Genomic DNA, 23,921 nt, shown 5'->3' with positions numbered 1-23,921 from the left:
TCTGCACACTTAAGGGTCGACGTTGTTTTATGCGTATTTGAGTTATATGGTTGGTTACCGAATGTTGTTTGGAGTCTCGGATGAGATCACGGAAGTCTCGAGGGTTTCCGGAATGGTCCGAAAACGAAGATTGATATATAGGATGACCTCATTTGATTACCGGAAGGTTTTCGGAGTTACCGGGAATGTACCGGGAATGACGAATGGGTTCCGGGAGTTCACCGGGGGGGGGGGGCAACCCACCCCGGGGAAGCCCATAGGCCTTGAGGGTGGCACACCAGCCCTTAGTGGGCTGGTGGGACAGCCCAAAAGGGCCCTATGCGCCTAGGAAAGAAAATCAAAGAAAAAAGAAAAAAAAGAAGAGGTGGGAAGGGAAGGAAGGACTCCCACCCACCAAACCAAGTCCAACTCGGTTTGGGGGGGGAGCCTTCCCCCTTGGACTCGGCCGACCCCCTTGGGGCTCCTTGAGCCCCAAGGCAAGGTCCCCTTCCTCCCACCTATATATACGGAGGTTTTAGGGCTGATTTGAGACGACTTTTCCACGGCAGCCCGACCACATACCTCCACGGTTTTTCCTCTAGATCGCGTTTCTGCGGAGCTCGGGCGGAGCCCTGCTGAGACAAGGTCATCACCAACCTCCGGAGCGCCGTCACGCTGCCGGAGAACTCTTCTACCTCTCCGTCTCTCTTGCTGGATCAAGAAGGCCGAGATCATCGTCGAGCTGTATGTGTGCTGAACGCGGAGGTGCCGTCCGTTCGGTACTAGATCGTGGGAATGATCGCGGGATTGTTCGCGGGGCGGATCGAGGGATGTGAGGACGTTCCACTACATCAACCGCGTTCACTAAAGTTCTCCATGATCTTCATGGAGATCTATCTCATGTAATCTTCTTTGGCGGTGTGTTTGTCGAGATCCGATGAATTGTGGACTTGTGATCAGATTATCTATGATATATATTTGAGTCTTTGCTGATTTCTTATATGCATGATTTGATATCCTTGTAAGTCTCTCCGAGTCTTGGGTTTTGTTTGGCCAACTAGATCTATGATTCTTGCAATGGGAGAAGTGCTTGGTTTTGGGTTCTGCCATGTGGTGACCTTTCCCAGTGACAGAAGGGGCAGCAAGGCACACATCAAGCAGTTGCCATCAAGGGTAAAAAGATGGGGTTTTTATCATTGGTTTGATATTATCCCTCTACATCATGTCATCTTGCTTAAGGCGTTACTTTGTTCTTATGGACTTAATACACTAGATGCATGCTGGATAGCGGTCGATGTGTGGAGTAATAGTAGTAGATGCAGAAAGTATCGGTCTACTTGTTTCGGACGTGATGCCTATAGAAATAATCATTGCATAGATATCGTCACGACTCTGCACAGTTCTATCAATTGCTCGGCAGTAATTTGTTCACCCACCATCTACTTGCTTTCATGAGAGAAGCCACTAGTAAACACTACGGCCCCCAGGTCTATTCACATCCATCCTTTACAACTCCGCTTTTACTTTGCTTTGTTACTTTATTACTTTCAGTTCTCACTTGGCAAACAATCTATAAGGGATTGACAACCCCTTCATAGCGTTGGGTGCAAGCTTTTGTGTTTGTGCAGGTTGGTGAGATACTCTTCCGCCGGATTGATACCTTGGTTCTCAAAATGAGGAAAATACTTACCGTCGCTGTGCTACATCACCCTTTCCGCTTCGAGGGAATACCAACGTGCCGTAGTAGGAGTATTTCTGGCACAATTGCCACGGGTACACAACAAACATCAGAAGTATTTCTGGCGCCGTTGCCGGGGAAGAGGATCGCTTGCCGAGGAGGATCGTGAAGAATATTCTCCCGACAACATGCTTATTTCTGGCGTCGTTGCCAGGGAGGAGAAATCAAGATCTATCCAAGTAGGTCTCACAAACTCTTCTCTTGCATTTACTTGTGTTGCCAGTTGCCTCTCGTTTTCCTCTCCCCCACCTCACATTTGTCGTTTTCATTCGCCTTTCTCCTTCGCTGTTTTCTCCTTTGCCTTTTTCGTTCGTCTTTTTTCTCTCGCTTGCTTTCTGTTCGCTTGTGTGCCATGTGCCCTCAATATGCTTGCATCTTCGCTTGCTGAAAATCTAGTGATATGGATCCTCATCCACTTGCTAGTCTCTTTAAGAGACCCACTCGTGTGGAACAAATTGCTATTGAGTTGAGGGAAATTGCCTATGTCTTTGGAGTTTTGCGTAAGATGCGTGAATCTGAAAATTGTGAGGAAGAAATTCATGAAGTGATTCACGAGGGCTCCTTGGATGAAAAGCATGATTGCAATCATTTCACTATAAATCCTATTAGTGACAATCATGCTAAAAATATGCAAAACCCTAAGCTTGGGGATGCTAGTTTTGCTTTGTCCACTAGTTATTGCAATAATCATGATTGGGGTGATGATCTTTCTTATGATCTTGAAAATTTGTTTAAACCTCATGATGAATATGATATTTGCAATGATATTGAAAGTGGGTTTGGAGACGTCATGACTTTAGTTGATGATAATCCCACTATTTTTGAAGAGCGTCAACTTTGCATGCATGTGGATCATGAAAAGAATATCCTTTGTGATAGTTACATTGTTGAATTCGAATATGATCCCACATGTAATTGCTATGAGAGAGGAAAATATTTTGGTAGAAACTTTCATGTTACCAAATTACCTCTCGTTATGTTGAGATTGGTATTGTCTCTTTCTTCTTCCTTGCATTTGGTAACTATTGGTTGTCTTGCCAATTTGTTTCCCTATAAAATACCTATGCATAGGAAGTATGTTAGACTTAGATGTGATTTTCACATGCTCCATGATTCTCTCGTTGTGTTTCAATCCTTACCTTTTATGTGAGCATCATTGAAATCAATGCCTAGCTAAGGACGTTAAACAAAAGCGCTTGTTGGGAGGAAACCCAACGAATCTATCCTTTTTCTTTCTATTTTGTGTTTTCCACACTTTCATAATTCTGTTATGATTGTGTTTTTTGTGTTTCTTTTTGTGTTTTTGCCAAGCAAAACCGTTATGATTAGTCTTGAGGATGATCGTTTGGTCATGCTGGGAAAGACAGAAACTTTCTGCTCACGAAAAGAATTTACATTTTTTTTATGTAAGAGATTTTGAGTTTATTATTTTTTCTGCTGATTTCTACGCAAATTCTTCAGACTGTCGTAATGTTTCAGAATTTTTGAAGTACCATAGGTATATGAAACATACAGATTGCTACAGACTGGTCTGCTGTTAACAGATTCTGTTTTTGTTGTGTTGGTTGCTTATTTTGATGAAACTATGGATAGTATCGGGGGGTATTAGCCATGGAATATTGAAAGTATAGTAACCCAACATCAGCACAAGTAGAATTTAAGTTTTCTACAGTACCTAAGGAAGTGGTGGTTTGCTTTCTTGTACTAATGTTATCACGAGTTTCTGTTTAAGTTTCGTGTTGTGAAGTTTTCAAGTTTTGGGTGAAGTTCTTATGGAAAAAAAGATAAAGAGTGGCAAGAGCTCAAGCTTGGGGATGCACAAGGCACCCCAAGAGATTCAAGAATGACGTAAAAGCCTAAGCTTGGGGATGCCCCGGGAAGGCATCCCCTCTCTCGTCTTCAATCCATCGGTAACGTTACTTGGGGCTATATTTTTATTCACCACATGTTATGTGTTTTTGCTTGGAGCGTCTTGTATCTTAGGAGTATTTTATTTTTGTTGTGTCACAATCATCCTTGCTGCACACCTAGAGAGAGAGACACGCACACGCCGTGATTTTGTCGAGCTTCACTTATATCTTTTGGTAGACAATTCAGCTCACATGTGCTTCACTTATATCTTTTGAGCTAGATACTTTTGCTCTATGTGCTTCACTTATATCTTTTAGAGCGCAGCGGTGCGTGGCTTGGTAGTTGATCTATGCTTTGAAATTAGTCTCAAAAGGGGTAGTTATCCAAAGGGATACGAAAACTTCCTCCTTCATGTGCATTGAATAGTTGGAGAAGTTTGATTCATCTCAATTAGTTTTGAGTTGTGGTTATGGTAATATTGATGTCATGCTAGTAAGGTGTTGTGGATCTAGAAATACTTGTGTTGAAGTTAGTGATTCCCGTAGCATGCACGTATGGTGAACTGCTATGTGATGAAATCTAAGCATGTTGATTGTCATCCTTTGTGTGGCGGCCGGGATCGCGCGATGGTTTATTCCTACCAACCCTTCCCCTAGGAGTATGCGTTGAATGCTTTGTTTCGATTACTAATAAAACTTTTTGCAACAAGTATATGAGTTCTTCATGACTAATGTTGAGTCCATGGTTTAGATGCACTTTCACCTTCCACCATCACTATCTTCTTAATGTCGTGCAACTTTCGCCAGTGCACAAGACCCACCATTAGCCTCCCTCAAAACAGCCACCATACCTACCTACTATGGCTTTTTCAAAGTCATTCCGAGATATATTGCCATGCAACTACCACCATGACATGTTCCACCACGTCTACTTGCCTTTGCATGATCATAAGATAGCTAGCATGATGTTTCCATTGATGACTATGCCATGCTAGATCGTTGCCACGGTACACTACCAAAGGCATTCCATATAGAGTTATAATTGCTCTAAGTTTTGAGTTGAAAGTGTGATGATCATCATTATTGGAGCATTGTCCCATGTGAGGAAATAAAATAGGCCAAAGAAGCCCATAAAAAAGAGGCCAAAGAGCCCACCAAAATAAAAAAAATGAGAGAAAAAGAGAGAAGGGACAATGCTACCACTTTTTCCACACTTGTGCATTTTGAGCACCATGATCTTCATGATTGAGAGTCTCTCGTTTTGTCACCACCATATAGCTAGTGGGAAATTCTCATTATATAACTTGGCTTGTATATTCCAATGATAGGCTTCCTCAAAAATTGCCTTAGGTCTTCTTGAGCAAGCAAGTTGGATGCACACCCACTAGTTTTCTTTAAGAGCTTTCACTTACTTGTAGCTCTAGTGCATCATTTGTATGGCAGTCCCTACTCACTCACATTGATATCTATTGATGAGCATCTCCACAACTCATTGATATGCCTAGTTAATGTGACTATCTTCTCCTTTTTGTCTTGCAACCTCCACCATATTCCACACCATATATAGTGCTATAACCATGGCTCACGCTCATGTATTGCGTGAGAGTTGAAAATGTTTGAGAAAGTAAAGGTGTGAAACAATTACTTGGCCAATACCGGGGTTGTGCATGATTTAAATTTGTTGTGCAATGATGATAGAGCATAGCCAGACTATATGCTTTTGTAGGGATAACTTTCTTTTGGCCTTGCTATTTTGAAAGTTCATGATTACTTTGCTAGTTTGCTTGAATTATTATTGTTTCCACGTCAATAGCAAACTATTGTTTTGAATCTAATGGATCTGAACATTCACGTCACATAAGAGGAATTACAAAGGACACCTATGCTAGGTAGCATGAAAGCATCAAAAATTCATTCTTATCACTTCCCTACTCGAGGACGAGCAGGAGTTAAGCTTGGGGATGCTTGATACGTCTCAAACGTATCTATAATTTTTGATGGTTTCACGCTGTTATCTTGTCTTCTTTGTATGTTTTACGTACCTTTTTATATCTTTTTGGGGACTAACTTATTGATTCAGTGCCAAGTGTCAGTTCCTGTTTTTCCATGTTTTTGACTCTTTTCAGATCTGATTTTGGAACAGAGTCCAAACGGAAGAAAAACCCCCGAAATGATTTTTTCCCGAACGGAAGAAGTCCAGGGAGACTTTGGGCCAGGCCAGGTGGGCCCCAGGGGGCCCACAAGGGCCCACTCCGCCACCAGGGGGAGGCGGCGGTGGGCAAGCTTGTGGCTTCCCTGGCCGCCTCCTGACCTAGGTTTTGCGCCTATATATTCCCAAATATTCCGCAAAAAATCGGGGGAGCCTCGAAAATACTTTTCCGCCGCCGCAAGCTTCCGTTTCCGCGATATCTCATCTGGAGACCCTTCCCGGCGCCCTGCCGGAGGGGACTTTGGGGGTGGAGGGCTTATTCATCATCATCATCGCCCCTCCAATGACTCATGAGTAGTTCACTTCACACCTACGGGTCCGTAGTTAGTAGCTAGATGGCTTCTTCTCTCTCTTGGATCTTCAATATAAAGTTCTCCATGATCTTCATGGAGATCTATCTCATGTAATCTTCTTTGGCGGTGTGTTTGTCGAGATCCGATGAATTGTGGACTTGTGATCAGATTATCTATGATATATATTTGAGTCTTTGCTGATTTCTTATATGCATGATTTGATATCCTTGTAAGTCTCTCTGAGTCTTGGGTTTTGTTTGGCCAACTAGATCTATGATTCTTGCAATGGGAGAAGTGCTTGGTTTTGGGTTCTGCCATGTGGTGACCTTTCCCAGTGACAGAAGGGGCAGCAAGGCACACATCAAGCAGTTGCCATCAAGGGTAAAAAGATGGGGTTTTTATCATTGGTTTGATATTATCCCTCTACATCATGTCATTTTGCTTAAGGCGTTACTTTGTTCTTATGGACTTAATACACTAGATGCATGCTGGATAGCGGTCGATGTGTGGAGTAATAGTAGTAGATGCAGAAAGTATCGGTCTACTTGTTTCGGACGTGATGCCTATAGAAATAATCATTGCATAGATATCGTCACGACTCTGCACAGTTCTATCAATTGCTCGGCAGTAATTTGTTCACCCACCATCTACTTGCTTTCATGAGAGAAGCCACTAGTAAACACTACGGCCCCCGGGTCTATTCACATCCATCGTTTACAACTCCGCTTTTACTTTGCTTTGTTACTTTGTTACTTTCAGTTCTCACTTGGCAAACAATCTATAAGGGATTGACAACCCCTTCATAGCGTTGGGTGCAAGCTTTTGTGTTTGTGCAGGTTGGTGAGATACTCTTCCGCCGGATTGATACCTTGGTTCTCAAACTGAGGGAAATACTTACCGTCGTTGTGCTACATCACCCTTTCCGCTTCGAGGGAATACCAACGTGCCGTAGTAGGAGTATTTCTGGCACAACTTCCAGGGGTACACAGCAAACATCATTGTGCCATCCATCAAAGTCAGGGAGATAGTCCCCGAGCATGGTGAAAGGCTTCATGTCGAGATGTTGAGCCGATAGCGTGTTTGGACGTCTTCCCGCGACATTTGCCCTTCTTCGTAGAACATCCCTGTTTTTTCGATGACCTTCTTCATGTTGATTTGGGCAAGTTCACACTGGATGTGATAGAACTTAGCTCGAAATCGATGATCCGGGATATCTCCTAGGTTCTTTGCCCATTGCAGAATATGAGCATCGTCAGATCTAGGTGACATGCGAAGGATCTGCTGATCCCGTTTGTACTCCAGAATGTGGTGGAGGACATAGAATCCATCACTAAGAGTACCACTTTTTGTCAATGATCCTTGCTTTCACCCTTACTTTCCAGGCGTACAACGCGCCGCTAAACTTGCCCATGGAGCGTTTGTTTATCTTCTTCATTGTTGGGTATTTATCTGGATCAGTATATTCTTGTTCATCTCGGCCCACGAACAAGAATACATGGTGGAACTTCCTTGGAAGGGAGTGCTCCATACCTGGTATCTTCTTTAGTTTCTCATCGTTGATGGTGGCGGTTGTCCATAGGATGCATCCTATTTGATTGTCGTAGCATGCGCGCGCTTCCGGAGGCAATTTTGGCTCAAAATTGCCGGAGTCCACCTCCGTGACCACGAGTCTAGTAGTGATGAGCTTGTTTGGGCATCGTATCCTCTTCACTTTTCGTTCTATACCGGCTTCGCCAGTCTCGTTGCCGGTCTGGGTCTCAGCGCTAGTCTTGGCGCCAGTCTCGATGTTGGTCTCAGTCTCGGATGTGACAGGTGGGCCCTGCAACAACCATTGTTCGTCGAGAAGGTTCAAATAAGTGTCTACCTCCTCGTAGACATTGCAATCACTAGAACCCTGTCCTTCATCGTTGCTAGCCATGTTTCCTACGATTAAATCTAGTCAATTAATTCTAGACCTAATGAAATGAATAATGACATAAAAAAAGGCCTATGTTTTGCAGGAACGTTGATTCATTCCCGGTGTGGCAAATCCTGGAGACTTGATATGTCCTAGTTTGTAGCACAAGTCATGCCGAAATTCACAGAAAGTTTCGGCATGACCTTTGCTAAAAAGTGGACAAATCGAGCATCTGAAATTTGCCGGAATGGAAATGAATCAACATTCCGGCAAAATATAGGACACTCGGCTTCATTTATCCAGGAAACAACAAAAGGCCACTTGGACACAATCGAACCACTTGAATGTTGCATATAGTAGGACCACTTAAGAACATGTACATGAGCAACTACAACAGTAGATAAACATGAGCAAACACTATTTAGGAATTTGCATATAACATGACCACTTCAAATTTGCATCTCCTAGTGTTTGACACTTCAAGAAAATCTACACAAATCTCATGCTCTCTCAAAGTCAATTCAAAAACCAAATATAGATGGATGAACCCTAGAAACCTAGAACCCTTACGTATATTTAGTTAAGTACTTAAGCATATACAAATTTGGTATAAGCTTGGTTGTTTGTTTCAAGCAATTGAATTTCTGTTCGTCACTAAGCCAATGATGGTACTTTTACAAAGGAAATAATATTGGTCGGACCACGTGCGTGAACATGTTGGTTTAAGGTGTTCCATCACACTCATCATAGTATAGGCAGCAAAATTGCCAAGCAAATGGGGAGGGAGGACCTATGGGACTCCACGTTCTACTCCTCGTCGACCCGTGCATCAGAAGATATAATTCACAAGGTATTGGAACTAGTGTCGACAACATTTGGTCTTCCTAAAGCAACAAAGGTTATCTCCAATTACATGTTTTTTCTGATGGCCGCGCGTCCCTACATGTTGCCTTACCCTATTACCCGCCAGGGGTATGTCCAGTTGTGCCATGATTCCATCAATCATCATCTTAGAGGCTTCTACGCCTATGAACTGGTCCAAGCCATATTGGACCTAATTAACCTAGCAAAACCCTACTTCCCTAACTAAAAAACATCTAATTAACAACTACTAGTACCACTACTGCCCTAACCTAATTAACAACTACTAGTACCACTACTGCCCTAACCTAATTAACATCTACTAGTACCACTATATATACTACTAGCAGCACCTAGTTAGTTAACCAAATTAACCTAGTTAGTTCCAAATTAACCTAGCTAGTTCACTTAGTTACTTACCCTACATAGTTAACCTACTTAAGCTAGCTAATTCCTAGGGTTCATAACTAAATTCACCTAAGTTAATTAACCTAGCTAGAGAGGAGGGGTGGGGCTTACCGAGAGGCAGTGGCGTTGAGGGTGGCTCAGGGGAGACGGTGGCACGGAGGGCGTCGAGGGTGGCTTCGGTGGTGTCTACGGCGGCTCTGGTGACGGCGAGGGAGGCAGGGGTGGCGAGGAGCGGCGGAGAGTGGCTCCGGGGGCGCACGGCTCCGGTGACGGCGACGGAGGGAGAGGTTGAGGGCGACGAGTGAGGAGGAGCGGCGAGGGAGAAGTTGGAGACGCGTGCGACAAGAATGAGGAATTGAGGGAGGGACGCCCGCGCAGGGGGAAGTCAAACTTAGTAGTAGCGCTCTTACCCAGCAAGCGCTATAGCTACTTAGCTATAGCGCGTTTTTTAAACGCGCTGCTGCTGTAAAACTTAGTAGTAGCGCGGTTCCAAGAAGAGCGCTACTACTATACCAAGCCTGGCAGCAACGGTTAGAACAGTCATAGTAGTAGTGCGTTTTATCTAAGCACGCTACTACTATTTGGGTAGCAGTAGCGGGCTTGTTCGCCACGCGCTACTGTTATGTAGCAGTAGCGCTTTGTTTTAACAAGCGCTATTGCTAATATTCTGTGCATAAGCTTTTTCCTAGCAGTGTGGCGCCGCCGCGGTCGGGTAGGCCGGTGGCCATGGCGCCGCTGTGCTCGGGCATGGCAAGGGGCCGGGGCCAACAGATCGAGGAGGGAAGGAGAGGCCGGCGGAGCTCACCATGGGAGGAGGGCCGGGGCGCGGCAAGGGCTCGCTGGCGGGCAGGAGGGGCTCGTGGAGGAGGCACGGGCGACCGGCTTGGGCGGCGGCAACGACGAGGACGTCATCGGGGGCTGCGGCGAGCTCTGGCAGCCTCGTGGCATCGGGGCAGGGCTTCAGCCCCGGGGGGTCGAATGGGAGAGATCGGTGCCGAAAGCGGGCGCGGATTATATGAAGAGACCTTTAATCCCGGTTAGAGCTATGAACCGCGACTAAAGGGTCTTTAGTCCCTGTTGGCGGCTCCAATCGGGACTAAAGGTGGGGCGCCTGGCCCGCTCGCACGCACCTTTAGTCCCAGTTGTAGCCACCAACCGGGACTAAAGGTATATTTTCGGCGGCCCAAATTCCGCGCGGGAAGGGACCTTGAGTCCCGGTTGGTGGATCCAGCCGGGACTAAAGGTCTATTTTCTCTTTTTTGTTGTTTTTGTTTTTCTAAACTGGATATTTTCTGTTTTTAAATTTGGAATAACTGTTAGACTATTTATAGTTTTTGAATGAATCTTTTTGGTTTAGGTAAAAAACGCTACAAAATTTCCATTAGTGCTAGTATTTTTCAAATTTTCATAGTTTAAATTTGTTTTTTTTTATTTGTGTGAATCACTAGTTTGTGAATAACTTTACTTTAAAAATAGATTTTTAGTCATTCTTTTTTCTAATATTTAATATTAGTTTATTTTATCATTCAATTGAATTTGGTAATTCTTAGGTTATTAAAAAATGAAATGCCTTTGTACGAGATGAGTATTCGTCCGAAACCTAATACTTCGAAAGAGATTGTCCAGTTTGTACACGAAGTGCATCAAGTATTTGTTGTAACTCCCAACTTTTTAGCATATGCTATGTGGGTGAAATGATGACACCATGCCAAGTTTCAGCCTTTTCAGAGTTTATTTGTAGTGCTTTTCAATTTCATGGTCATTTAGATCAAAAAAAATCATTAAATGCACGAAAAATAGCAAATGAGGTCACAAAGGGTTGAAAATTGATGATGTGGCTTTGAATGATGCATATTGAGTGCAAAAAAGTCTGCAGTTGAAATAAGATTAGAAAATGACATTTCTTTGTAAGAGATGAGTATTCGTGTGAAACCCTGATACTTCGAAAGAGATTGTTCAGTTTGTACACGAAGTGCATCCAATTTTTGTTGTAACCCTCCCAACTTTTTAACACATGTTATGTGGGTGAAATGATGATACCATGCCAAGTTTCAGCCTTTTCAGAGTTCATTTATAGTGCTTTTTAATTTCAGGGTCATTTAGCTCAAAACAAATCACTAAATGGATGGAAAATAGCAAATTCTTGTGATCCTCTAACATGCGCTGCAACTTTAGCTTCTCCTTTTCACTTGCGCAGTTTCTCTTTGCATTAGCAATGGCCCGACCAAGATCATCAGCGGGTTCATTTGCTGCCTCTACTTGAGATTCTTCCCTCATTGTAGTACCATTATATTCAGGGAATAAACGATAGTCGTCATCATCCTCTTCTTCTTCATTCTCTTCCATTAGCACCCGTCTTTTTCCGTGCTTGGTCGTGAACATGAAACCGGACGTAAACAGGTGGATGTAAATGACTCTTGACTTAGAGTAAGTTTTATCATTCTTACAGACACCACATGAACAAGACATAAAACCATCCCATTAGTCTGCCTCAGTCGCACGCAGAAAATTCTACAAGCCATCAATGAACTGGGGAGAACGTCGGTCATCGTACATCCATTGCCGGTTCATCTTCATTACACAAGACCGAAAAGACCAAATTTATACAAGTTCACACATAAAATTCATACATAGTTATTCTCATAAAAGCAACATACAAGAGTATCTACTAAATCATTTAAATGCAATAACAAATGCGATCAATATCGCTACTAAGGTAACAAGTGATCCAACATCATAGTGATACCAAGCCTCTTTATTAATAGCATATTTTTTAAACTTTCTAATCTTCAAGCGCATTCCATCCATCTTGATGTTGTGATCATCGAGGACATCGGCAATATACAACTCCAATTTCATATTCTCTTCTTCAATTTTTCTTTCAAATACTCATTTCCTTTTTCAACTAAATTTAACTTCTTGACAAGGATCGGTTGTAATTTTTGGTTCACATAGCTCCTAGATAAAAATATCTATGTCAATTTGATGGACATAATTGTCATAAACGAGAAATTCAACACATACTTATAAAAGAAAATATACCACATCCGAATCATAAACCGGACGAGGGCCAACGGGAACGGATATCAATATCGTGGCACTATGTATAACAAATAATCATAAAGGTAAGAAAACTATCTAAATCATACAAATAAGTTTTTTCTTGTATAAAAAGCTTAAGAATAAGAGGATCGCCAAGGTGGTGCCGGCGACCGGAAGGTGCGCGCGATTGATGGTAGTTAGGACGGGGACGGGAAGGCACTAAGTAAACAATACCTACACATATGCAAATAAGAAGTTAATTTGAGCTCAAATTGCATATACATTAAATAAACTCCCACAAAATTACTATCCAAACTAAAACCCACAAATCACTATACTTCTACAGAATTGCACGAGCTAATCTACCAATGAGAGATGAAAGTACAAAGTTGCTAACCTTTGTGAACACTTGGAGAGATGGGGTACCTCAAATCTTGACAAATCTTGGCAAAAAATGGAGGATGAGCTCGAGCTAAGGGGAAGAACAGAGAGGGAAATGGAGAAAACAGAGCAATGGGCTCGGTTTGGACGAAGGGGTTATATAGAAAGATCTTTAGTCCCGGTTTGTATAACCAACCGGGACTTAATGTCCCCCTCTAGTCTCGGTTGGTGTTACAAACTGGGACTAAAGGGGTTCTCGAGGGGGCCAGTCTGACACCAGTCTGCCACCACCCCTTTAGTCTCGGTTGGCCAAAAATGAACCAGAACTAAAGACTCGCCTCATGAACTAGGACTAGTGAAAACATTAGTCCCGGTCCAAAAACCAACCGGACTGATGCTTTGATCCAAAGGCCTATTTCCTACTAGTGCATGTTGCACCCTCAACCACCGTGCCTCCCCTAGGCGTTCACGTGGCATGATGTGGAGGGCAGGGCAGTACCTTGTGCATCACCATGGCGTAAAGGAACAATATCTTTGGCTTCCTTGTAATCGGTTGTGCGGAGGAACTACGAGACATCGCTAAGTAGACGAATGATCCAAGAAGGACGGCACGCGTGTGTTCGTCACCGGCCACTCAGAGGAACCGTTGTGTGTCGCCAACTCGAGGTAGTATGTTCGGAATTACAAATTTTGTTCATCTTTTAAAAAATGCTCATGTTTTAAAAGAAGTTCACCACATTGACAAAAATGTACATTGTGTATAAAATAATGTTCATCTTGTATAGAAATTTTTTCAGCATGCATTTGAAAAAAATTCACCGTATATTTTAAAACTGAAGTGTGTGTTTAAACATTGTTTACTGTATACTATGAAATTGTTAGTGCGTATTTCAAATTATTTTAAAAACATTGTTCAAACTTCAAAACAATTGTTCAGAATTCGAATTTATTTCAACAATTTCAAAAAAAATCACATTCTTGAAAAAATTGTTTGTGTTTTTTAATTATGTTCACTTTTTTTCAAGAAAATGTTATTAGAATTTAATAAAAACACGACTTTGAAACATTTGTTCAAATTTTTGAATAATTGTTTTTCCATTTTCTTCGCAAAAATGTCGAAAAATGGATCTCCCGTTGTCGTGACTTTAAATTTAGTGCTGATTTCCAGACATATGGGGTTTCTAGCTCAGCTGGCTAGACTCGCTACCATCCAGCTTTAGGTTGGAAGTCAATTTTGCAATTTCAATTTTTGTGTTTCGTTTCAAGCCTGCGAGTTGGGCCGGCCCGTTTGCACGTCCTCTACTTAAAACTGGTTTTCTTCGATCTAAAGAAAACTGGAGTACATCTTAAAAAAATCACTGTGATGTACGAAGGGGCTTTAAGGTAAAAACCTTTGATGAAAAAAAGTGAAGAAATGATCCCCATTTTAATATGGGAAAGTATCTCCTTCACTCGGCTGATCCGACGCTATCAATCTACCGCCTCCAACATGCAACGCGTGTCCATACCATCACATCCTTCTTTCCTTATCTTCTTCCCCAACTCCTGCAACCTGCAACGTCATGGGCACCACCACATCAAGCTACTGCAACACCGCACGTCCGTAGCTCCTCTGCCCCCGATGCCGGTCGGCCGACCCTCGCTTCCCCCCGCCCCGCCGCTCGCCCCCGACGCTGGCCGGCCCTCCGCACGCCTCTTTTTCCTCAACTCGTGCAGCGCCATGGCCACCACCACATCAAGCTCGTCGATGGCGGCACGATGGCGGGGACAGGCGGCGCCGCCGGCCCTCTCCCCACCCTCACGCCGCCAGCCGCTCGCCCCGACGTCGGTCGGCCCTTCGCACGACGCTGTCAGCCGCTCTCGTCGCCCCTGATGCCGGTCGGCCCTCCCCTCCCCCCACCCCCTCGCGCCGCCAGCCGCTCGCCCCCGACGCCGTCCGGCCATCCGCCCGCCACCAGCCGCACCACGAACAGGGTTGCAAAATTTTCTGCAACCTGACCTTTGTTGCAAAAGTTTCTGAAAACATGACCTTTGTTGTAAAAAAAATTCTTCTGCAACAGCACCTATGTTTGCAGAAAGACGAAGAAAAAATTTCTGAAACAAAGCAATTGTTTCTAAAACTCGACCGTTGTTTCAGGAATTAATGGGTCCAAAGTTTTTTTTTTGCAACAAAGCGATTGTTTCTGCAACTCGATCTTGGTTTCGGAAATTATTGGGTGCCCGGCCGGAGCGGAACGGACGGCTGCGCACATAGATCGGAAGGCTGTCCAGTGGCTGTCCAGGTGGCGGATGTTTAATAAAAATCCATAAATGGATGCGTAGCAGCCCCCTTTTAATATTAGGTAAATATGTGAGCATATGAACACTTAACGGTACATAAAATAAGTTTTGTGGATGTGCTCCCTCCGTTCACAAATATAAAAAAAATTAAGTTTTCTCTAAATCAGTTGTATACAGACATGTTTTAGTCTGTCTGTTCACTCATTTCAGTGTGTATATAGTCCATATTAAAATATCCAAAACATCTTATATTAGTGAACAGAAGGATTAGTATCTAATTTGATGTTTTTGTACATTTGCAATCATTTGATCGGGACACTCCTAGATAATACATAAATTGTTTGGCATGATCATATTTATTTAATTTGGTAGCAGTTGTCATTAAGCATCCCAACCTCCAAGGATAGGGCCGCCTCATTCATGCTCCGAGAGTTGACCACCAATCCATCCCTGGCGATCTGTGCAACCACTAGCAAAAGAAGGATCCACTGATCGTGTCATGTTACGGCGTCCACTCTGAACTCTGAAGTGGTACGTTTGATTCTACCATACCCATCTCTATGTCTTTAGCACTTTTGTTAGACTTCTCTCTTGGTTTTTCGCCCAGATATTGCCCAATTTGTATTTGAACTCCTCACTATGTTTAGTCGACCCAAACCTGTTTTCTTCATCTTCAAAACATTGTTTCATTTTCTCTGTAAGGAAGCAATTGCGTAAAGTTAGTGAATTACCCAGATCGTACCATGATGCTGTTATTCTAAATTCACAGCAAAACTGAACAATAAATGATTCTTTGCAGTGCTCTGTAAATAAAACAGTAAAATAGATATCTAGATTGGTTATCCCTCGGCAGCTAGAGGCTCTATAAACAACATCAATATGTTGCCCAATGGGCATGTGAAAACCCTGCTAATTCATTGAAGATTAGTCAAGGAAATTAAACGCTGTTACATACTTTGTTCATTTTTTCCGTCATTTACATGCTAGATTAAATTTGACACTTAGCACTACCGAAGCTGTTTTCTAGGCCAAACTGTTTTCCAGCGTTGAATAAGTTCCCAGCTACTTCAAAAGATGGATCATCCAGAAAATACACTGACAAAACTTATCCAGGAAGAGCACAGATCAAAATGGATTGCATGCAGCAATCACAATGTGAAACGTTTCACAGAAGATGAGATAAAAAGGTTTACGAACAACTATACAATTGTACTCGGTAGAGGAGCCTTTGGAGAAGTTTATGAAGGAGTCCTTGACGACAAAAGTATGGTTGCTGTCAAGAGGTTTATCTACAATGTAAAAGAAAATTTTGCTAAAGAATTGATCGTCCACTGTTAGATAAAACGAGATCAACGAGACACGAGAGACACGGATTTTTACGTGGAAACCCTTGCGGGAGAAAATCACGGACGCACGAAGGCGCAATCACTATGAGGAGGAGTATTACAAGCACGAGACGACATGCCGTCTTTAGGTGCGACTACATGGAGTATATATGAGGGGCAATACATAAGAGTCCTTGGAGGACAAGTAAACGAGTTGTACTCGTACGCGTCGGTACCAACGCAAAGGCCCACACCGTTTGTACTACGTCTAGTCCAATACGGTAGAATTTGGATCACAATTTAACAATCTCCACCTTGAGCCAAATTCCCTTCAGTAGTCGAAGAAAGTGAATAACTCCATCCAAATCAGCTTAAACACCTTGTGCGTCAAAGTCCATAGGACTAGTGAGAAATACCAACTAAGCCTGAGCAAAGCTCAAACTTATTGGTAGGAACTGGCTTTGTCATCATATCAGCTGGATTATCATGAGTACTTATCTTGCATACCTTCAAATCACCTTTAGCAACAACATCTCGAACATAGTGAAATCTGACATCAATGTGTTTTGTTCTCTCGTGATACATTGGATTCTTTGTAAGATATATAGCACTTCGACTGTCAGAAAATATGCTAGGGCAAGATGAATCTCCACAAAGCTCAGTGTACAAACCTTTCAACCAGACAGCTTCTTTGCATGCCTCATAAATAGCCATATACTCGGCATCAGTAGTGGAACAAGCCACAATAGACTGCAAAGTTGCTCTCCAACTCACAGCACAACCACCAATGGTGAAAACATAACCTGTGAGCGATCTTCTCTTATCCAAATCACCAGCAAAATCAGAATCAACAAAACCAACAAGTCCATCTCCAGTTTTCCCAAATTGTAAATAAGCATTAGAAGTACCTCGTAGGTATCTGAAAATCCACTGAACTGCATTCCAATGCTCTTTTTCAGGATTAGCCATGTATCTACTAACAACACTCAGTGCATAAGATAAATCCGGACGAGAACAAACCATGGCATACATAAGTGAACCAACTGCACTCGAATAGGGAACTCTAGACATGTACTCAATATCTGCATCTGACTCGGGACATAAGGCTGATGATAATTTGAAGTGTGCAGCTAATGGAGTACTTACAGGCTTGGCATTATGCATATTAAAACGACGAAGAACTTTATCAATATATCCCTTCTGACTGAGATATAATTTTCCAGATGGTCTATCTCTGGATATTTCCATGCCAAGTATTTTCTTTGCTGCACCCAAATCCTTCATCTCAAATTCATTACTCAATTGCTTCTTTAGTTCATCAATCTCTGACATGCTCTTTGCAGCAATTAACATATCATCAACATAAAGGAACAAATAAATAGCTGAACCATTGACAGTTTTCAAGTAAACACAACTATCATAATTAGACCGTTTGAAACCTTGAGAGAGCATAAAGGTGTCAAATCTCTTGTACCACTGTCGAGGGGATTGCTTCAATCCATAAAGAGATTTCTTTAACTTACAGACAAGCTTTTCTTTTCCAGGAATAACAAAACCTTCAGGTTGTTCCATATAAATATCCTCTTCTAATTCTCCATGTAAGAATGCAGTTTTAACATCCAATTGTTCAAGCTCAAAATCATTCATGGCAACAATACTAAGTAAAGTGCGAATAGAGCTATGCTTCACAACAGGAGAAAAGACTTCGTTATAGTCAATACCTGGAATTTGGCTATAACCTTTAGCAACTAACCTTGCTTTATATCTTGTCTCATCATTGGGAGAAACACCTTCTTTTATCTTGAAAACCCACTTACAACGAATAGGTTTCTTCTCTCTAGGTAATCTTACCAAATCCCAAGTGCCATTCTTTTCAAGTGATTCCATCTCATCATGCATAGCAGTCATCCACTTATTACTATCACCAGAAATAATAGCCTCGGAATATGAAGAAGGCTCAGCATTACCTTCAATTTCTTCTGCAACAGATAAAGCAAAAGAAACAATATTGCACTCCTCAATTAACCTCTCAGGTGCATTAATACCCCGCCTAACTCTGTCACGTGCGAGATTCCAACTGGGTGGAACAATAGGCTGATTTGGAGTGACATGTTCATCATCAAAGACGGGTTCATCATGTGCATAAACATTTTCCTTATCAGAAGTATCACCTGAATCAATAACATGCTCCACCTGAACAGTAGGCTGCTGAATAGTAGACTGCTGTTCACTCTCAATTGGAACATTAGTAGATGCAACATCATGTAACATAGCAGATTCATTAAAGATAACGCTCCTGCTAATAACAATCTTTTGTGTTTCAGGATTCCACAATTTAAAACCTTTAACACCAGATTTGTAACCAAGAAAGATGCACTTAACAGCCCTAGGCTCCAACTTCCCATTATCAACATGAGCATAAGCAGTGCAACCAAAAACTCTCAACTGTGAATAATCAGCAGGTGAACCAGACCATACCTCAATTGGAGTTTTCTTATTAAGAGGAATAGATGGTGAGCGGTTGATGAGATAACAAGCAGTGGAAGCGGCCTCAGCCCAAAAACGCCTATGCAAACCTGCATTGGACAACATGCAACGGGCTCTGGAAATAATGGTCCTGTTCATACGCTCAGCAACACCGTTTTGTTGAGGAGTATAAGGAACGGTGTGGTGTCTGACAATGCCTTCAGACTTGCAATAATTCCCAAATTGCTTAGAACAGAATTCCATACCATTATCAGTGCGAAGTATTTTTACCTTCTTTTCAGTTTGTCTCTCAATCATAATCTTCCACTCCTTAAAAGCTGAGAAAGCTTGCCATTTATGCTTCAAGAAATAAGGCCAAACCTTTCTCGAATAATCATCAATAATAGTCAACATGTAACGAGCACCACCTAATGACCTTTTGCGAGATGATCCCCATAAATCAGAATGCACATAATCAAGAATACCTTCAGTTGTATGAGTCGAAGTGTTGAACTTCACCCTCTTGTGCTTGCCGAAGATACAATGCTCACAAAATTTCAATTTACCAGTTTGGTATCCTTTAAGAAGACCTCACTTATTTAACTCTGCCAAACCAAGTTCACTCATATGTCCAAGACGCATATGCCAAAGGTTAGAAGCATCACAACCAGAATTCTTTGAAATAACTGGAGTAGCGTTACCTGAAACGGTAGAACCTCGAAGGTAATAAAGACCATTGGTCGAACTTAAGTCACCTTTCATCACAATGAGAGAACCTTTGGTGACCTTCAAAACGCTATCTCCACCTGAATACTTGTACCCCTTTGCATCAAGGGCACTCACAGAGATAAGATTTCTCTTCATCTTCGGAATATACCGAACATCTGTCAAAGTTCTGATTGTGCCATCAAACATCTTGATTCGAATGGAACCAATGCCTTCAATCTTGCATGGTGAATTATCAAAACCCAAAACGGAACCAGCAACAGTAGTAGAATCAAAAGTAGTAAACCAATCTCTATGCGGGCACATATGAAAAGTACACGCAGTGTCAAGTACCCACTCATCATTGGTCTCAGCACATCCAGCAATAACAACAAGAGCATCATCGGAACTTTCATCACGAGCAACATTAGCAGAATTTTCACCTTGTTTGTTACCTTTCGGTTTGTATGTGCCATTCCTCTTTTCCTTGTTCTGCAACTTGAAACATTCTGAGATGTCATGCCCGTCTCTCTTGCAATACCTGCAAGACTGCTTCTTGTCTCTAGATTGCGACCGGCCCCTCTGGCCGTTCTTACTTTTGCCACGGTTTCCATTATGTGAGCTCTTCTCCTTTGTCCTGCCACGAACAGATAATCCCTCAGCTTGGGATGAACTCGAACCATCATGAGACACCATTAATTTCATCTTCTCCTTAGAGTTCAAAGCTTCATAAACTTCATTAAGCGTGAGAGTATCACGACTGTATAATATGGTGTCTCGAAAATTGGTATAAGAACTTGGCAGCGAACAAAGTAACATTAAAGCAGTATCTTCTTCATCATACGTAACCTCCATTGCAGCTAGATCGGATATGATCTCTTTAAATTCTGAAATATGATTCAAAACGTTACCTCCTCGGGTAACCTGTGCATGAATAATTTTTGCTTCAGATGCATCTTGCTGGTGAGATCTTTAGTCATGCAAATCCCTTCCAGCTTTAACCATAGAGCGGCGGCAGTTTTCTCGCTCAAAACTTCCTGCAAAATATTATTATGCAAATGGAGTTGAATTTGTGACAAAGCCTTACGATCCCTTCTTTTCTCCTCAGCAGTCCAATCCTCAATTCTATTCTTCCCAAAACTATCCAGTGCATCATCATAGTCGGCCTGCGCCAAGAACGCCCGCATCTTGACTTGCCATAGGGTAAACCTTGTGTCACGGTCCAGCAGCGGAAGACCGTACTTCATGGAAGCCATGAGTAGATAAACCTGTGTACACAAAGTAGTACAAGCCAGTAGAGAAAATCCGGACAGAATTAATATGCGGAGCAAAAAACTAGAAACAATAGCCCCTGGTAGCTTCGGTTGTGGATGTAGTAATTGAGAACGAACCAAACAAAAAATCTGTGTTACGTGTAGCAGCAGCAACTTGCTTGATGGACTTTGCTCTGTGGCTGGAAAGTAGCAGCAGCAGCGACTTGCGGCAGTACTCCGATCTGATGAGCAGCTACAGCCACGAATCTTGGTTGCGTGGAGCAGCAGCACTTGCAGTAACAGCGGCGGCCTCCTCGCGAGCGAAAAAACGGATCGGGTCGCGACGAGGCGCGCGATGGAACCGAGGGGCAAGCTGGCGAGTGGAAAAAACACCGGATCGAGGCGGGGAACAGTGGCGGCCTCGGCTTATATGACGCAGCAACAGAAGAAATTCCTGTCGGTCTCGGATCCGAGACGCGTGCGACGGCGCACGCGTTAGAACCCTAATTTCTCTTGATCCGAAATCTCGTATACGCAGAACCTCAGCTCTGATACCACTTGTTAGATAAAACGAGATCAACGAGACACGAGAGACACAGATTTTTACGTGGAAACCCTTGCGGGAGAAAACCACGGACGCACGAAGGCGCAATCACTATGAGGAGGAGTATTACAAGCACGAGACGACAGGCCGTCTTTAGGTGCGACTACATGGAGTATATATGAGGGGCAATACATAAGAGTCCTTGGAGGACAAGTAAACGAGTTGTACTCGTACGCGCCGGTACCAACGCAAAGGCCCACACCGTCTGTACTACGTCTAGTCCAATACGGTAGAATTTGGATCACAATTTAACATCCACCGTGAAATCAATCACAAGAATGTAGTCAAACTAGTCGGCTACTGTGTAGACGAAAATGCCCTAATGGTGGTCACGGAGTATATTCCTAGAGGAAATCTGAGTAACATCCTTCACCAGGATAGTATTCCCATTACTTTGGATGCACGTCTAAGAATCGCCATTGAATGTGCAGAAGCGTTGGGCTATATGCATTCACAAATGTATACTCAGGTCATTCATGGTGATATCAAGCCTGCTAATATACTTCTTGATAATAAACTCAGAGCAGAAATATCAGACTTTGGAATATCAAGACTAGTCAACACTGAAAATACTCTATATACTGTAAATGTGATAGGAAGTATAGGCTACATGGACCCTCTGTTTGCTCAGAATGGTCGCCTCACAGCAAAGAGTGATGTTTATAGTTTTGGAGTTGTGCTCTTGGAACTGATAACCAGGAAAAAAGCAAGAACAGAGGATGCGGAGATTGGCTTGGTTGAAAGCTTTATTCAATCTCTTTCAAAAGGGTTTAAGAGGGTGAGGGAGATGATTGATGCTGAAATTGCAATGCCGAACGATATGAAGACTATCGAAGAGATTGCTAAGTTGGCAGGTAAATGCTTGAAGATGGAACTCAACAAGCGCCCTGAGATGTTAGAAGTGGCAGAACGTCTTCGCAAACTTAGAAAGGCTCCAGATCAGGTACAAGGAAGACTAGCTCTGTTTTCTTGGGGAAGGAAAAATAAACTAGCTCCAGCTGGAACATCATCGCTTGGAAACAGCAGCGGTAACCAAAATGTGAGAACTGTAGCTCCAACAGAAATGGCGCCAAACACGCCATCACAAGAAAGCAATGCCACTAACCCAAAAATGAGAACTGTGGCTCCAGCCAAAGCGACACTATCACAAGAAAGCAGTAGTGGTGCCCGATATGTGGGAACTTTTATCATTAGCCCGACAGTGACAAGTCAATCGTTCGAACTGGACAGCCTGCTTCGGGCATCTGCTGAAGTTCTGGGCAAGGGTACAGTTGGGACAACATATAAAGCGACGCTTGAAGCTGGTCATCAACTAGTGATCAAGAGGCTGAGGGCTGTGGTTTTGCCAAAGGCCGACTTTGAGCAGCATGTCACGCTGATTGGCACCATCAAGAACAAGCACATTTTGCCACTGCGGTGGTATTACTACAAGTCTACAACACGGATGAGAAGATGCTAGTGTATGATATCAACCCCATGGGTAGCCTAGCAAAAGCACTCCACGGTAATAAATATACCGTACTATGCTATCATATGCTTGCCTTTACAATTTCGTGAGTGTTTGATGCATCACTAATTCATGAGGTGAGAATCTAGGTGAACGAGGTTCTGGCTCAGCTCCACTGGACTGGGAGCAGCGGTTAGGCATCTCACTTGCTGCTGCACGCGGTGTGGCGGCTATCCACTTAGCTGGACCATCAAGCTGCCATGGCAACATCAGGTCTTCCAACATCCTGCTCACCGGCACGCACGATGCATGTGTGTCAGAGCATGGCCTGATGACACTTGGTGTGTATTCCAATGCCTCTGGGTACACCGCGCCTGAGGTCACCAGCAATAGGTCAGTCTCTCAGAAAGCCGACATGTACAGCTTTGGCATCCTACTGCTGGAGCTTCTCACCCGCAAGGATCCGGCAAAGAGCACACAGAATGAGGAGGGATTAGATTTGGCACAGTGGGTGTCGTCCGTTCTACGTGAGGAGTGGACGATGGAGGTGTTCGACATGGAGCTCCTAGGACAGGAGCAGAAGGACGAGCAAGAGGAGAGCATGATGCAACTTCTGCAGCTCGCTATAAACTGTTGCAGTCAAGACGCCGACTCGAGGCCTACAATGTCTGATGTCGTGCAACAGATCGAGGCAATCCACATAGTTCTGACTCCTGACCAAGAAACTTGCACATCGTAGTGAATGAAAGTTGATTGGTCACATTTGCATTCAATTGTCATATATTTTCGGGACCCCCACCCCTTTCAGCTGGTTATCCTGGAGAACTACTACCCTGGAAAAACAATGTTTTTCACTGCAAGTTTGTAATCGATCACCTCTTCTACATGTTATTGGCATAAATACTCTTACAGTATTCCAAAATGAAACATCGGGTTCCTGATTCTACCAGCTAAGCTGAAATGCTTAGATATACGATTTTTTTCCCCAAAAGTTATGGCCAGCGAAGAACCACTAGTGAAGAAACGCAATCATGTTTTCTTTAGACTGATGTTTCAGGAGAAGGGACTGTCCCGTTCCTCTTCATGTTCAATTCTGCAATGACAACAGAAATACGCATCGGATTGTTTCATACAGCGGAAATAAACATCAACTCTACAGATTACAGATGAATAGTGGAGCACA

At 43.0% G+C, this 23,921-nt stretch overlaps 1 pseudogene; it reads left to right on the top strand.

Annotated features, from left to right (window-relative positions):
* Nucleotides 1-15,318: 15,318 nt before the first annotated feature.
* Nucleotides 15,319-23,634, top strand: LOC123431026 (annotated as a pseudogene).
* Nucleotides 23,635-23,921: the final 287 nt, after the last annotated feature.

The sequence above is a fragment of the Hordeum vulgare genome, chromosome 2H (assembly GCF_904849725.1).
Source record: "Hordeum vulgare subsp. vulgare chromosome 2H, MorexV3_pseudomolecules_assembly, whole genome shotgun sequence".
NCBI lineage: Eukaryota > Viridiplantae > Streptophyta > Magnoliopsida > Poales > Poaceae > Hordeum > Hordeum vulgare.
Note: the sequence above shows the minus strand (reverse complement) of the source record. Positions and strands in the feature narration are given on the sequence as shown.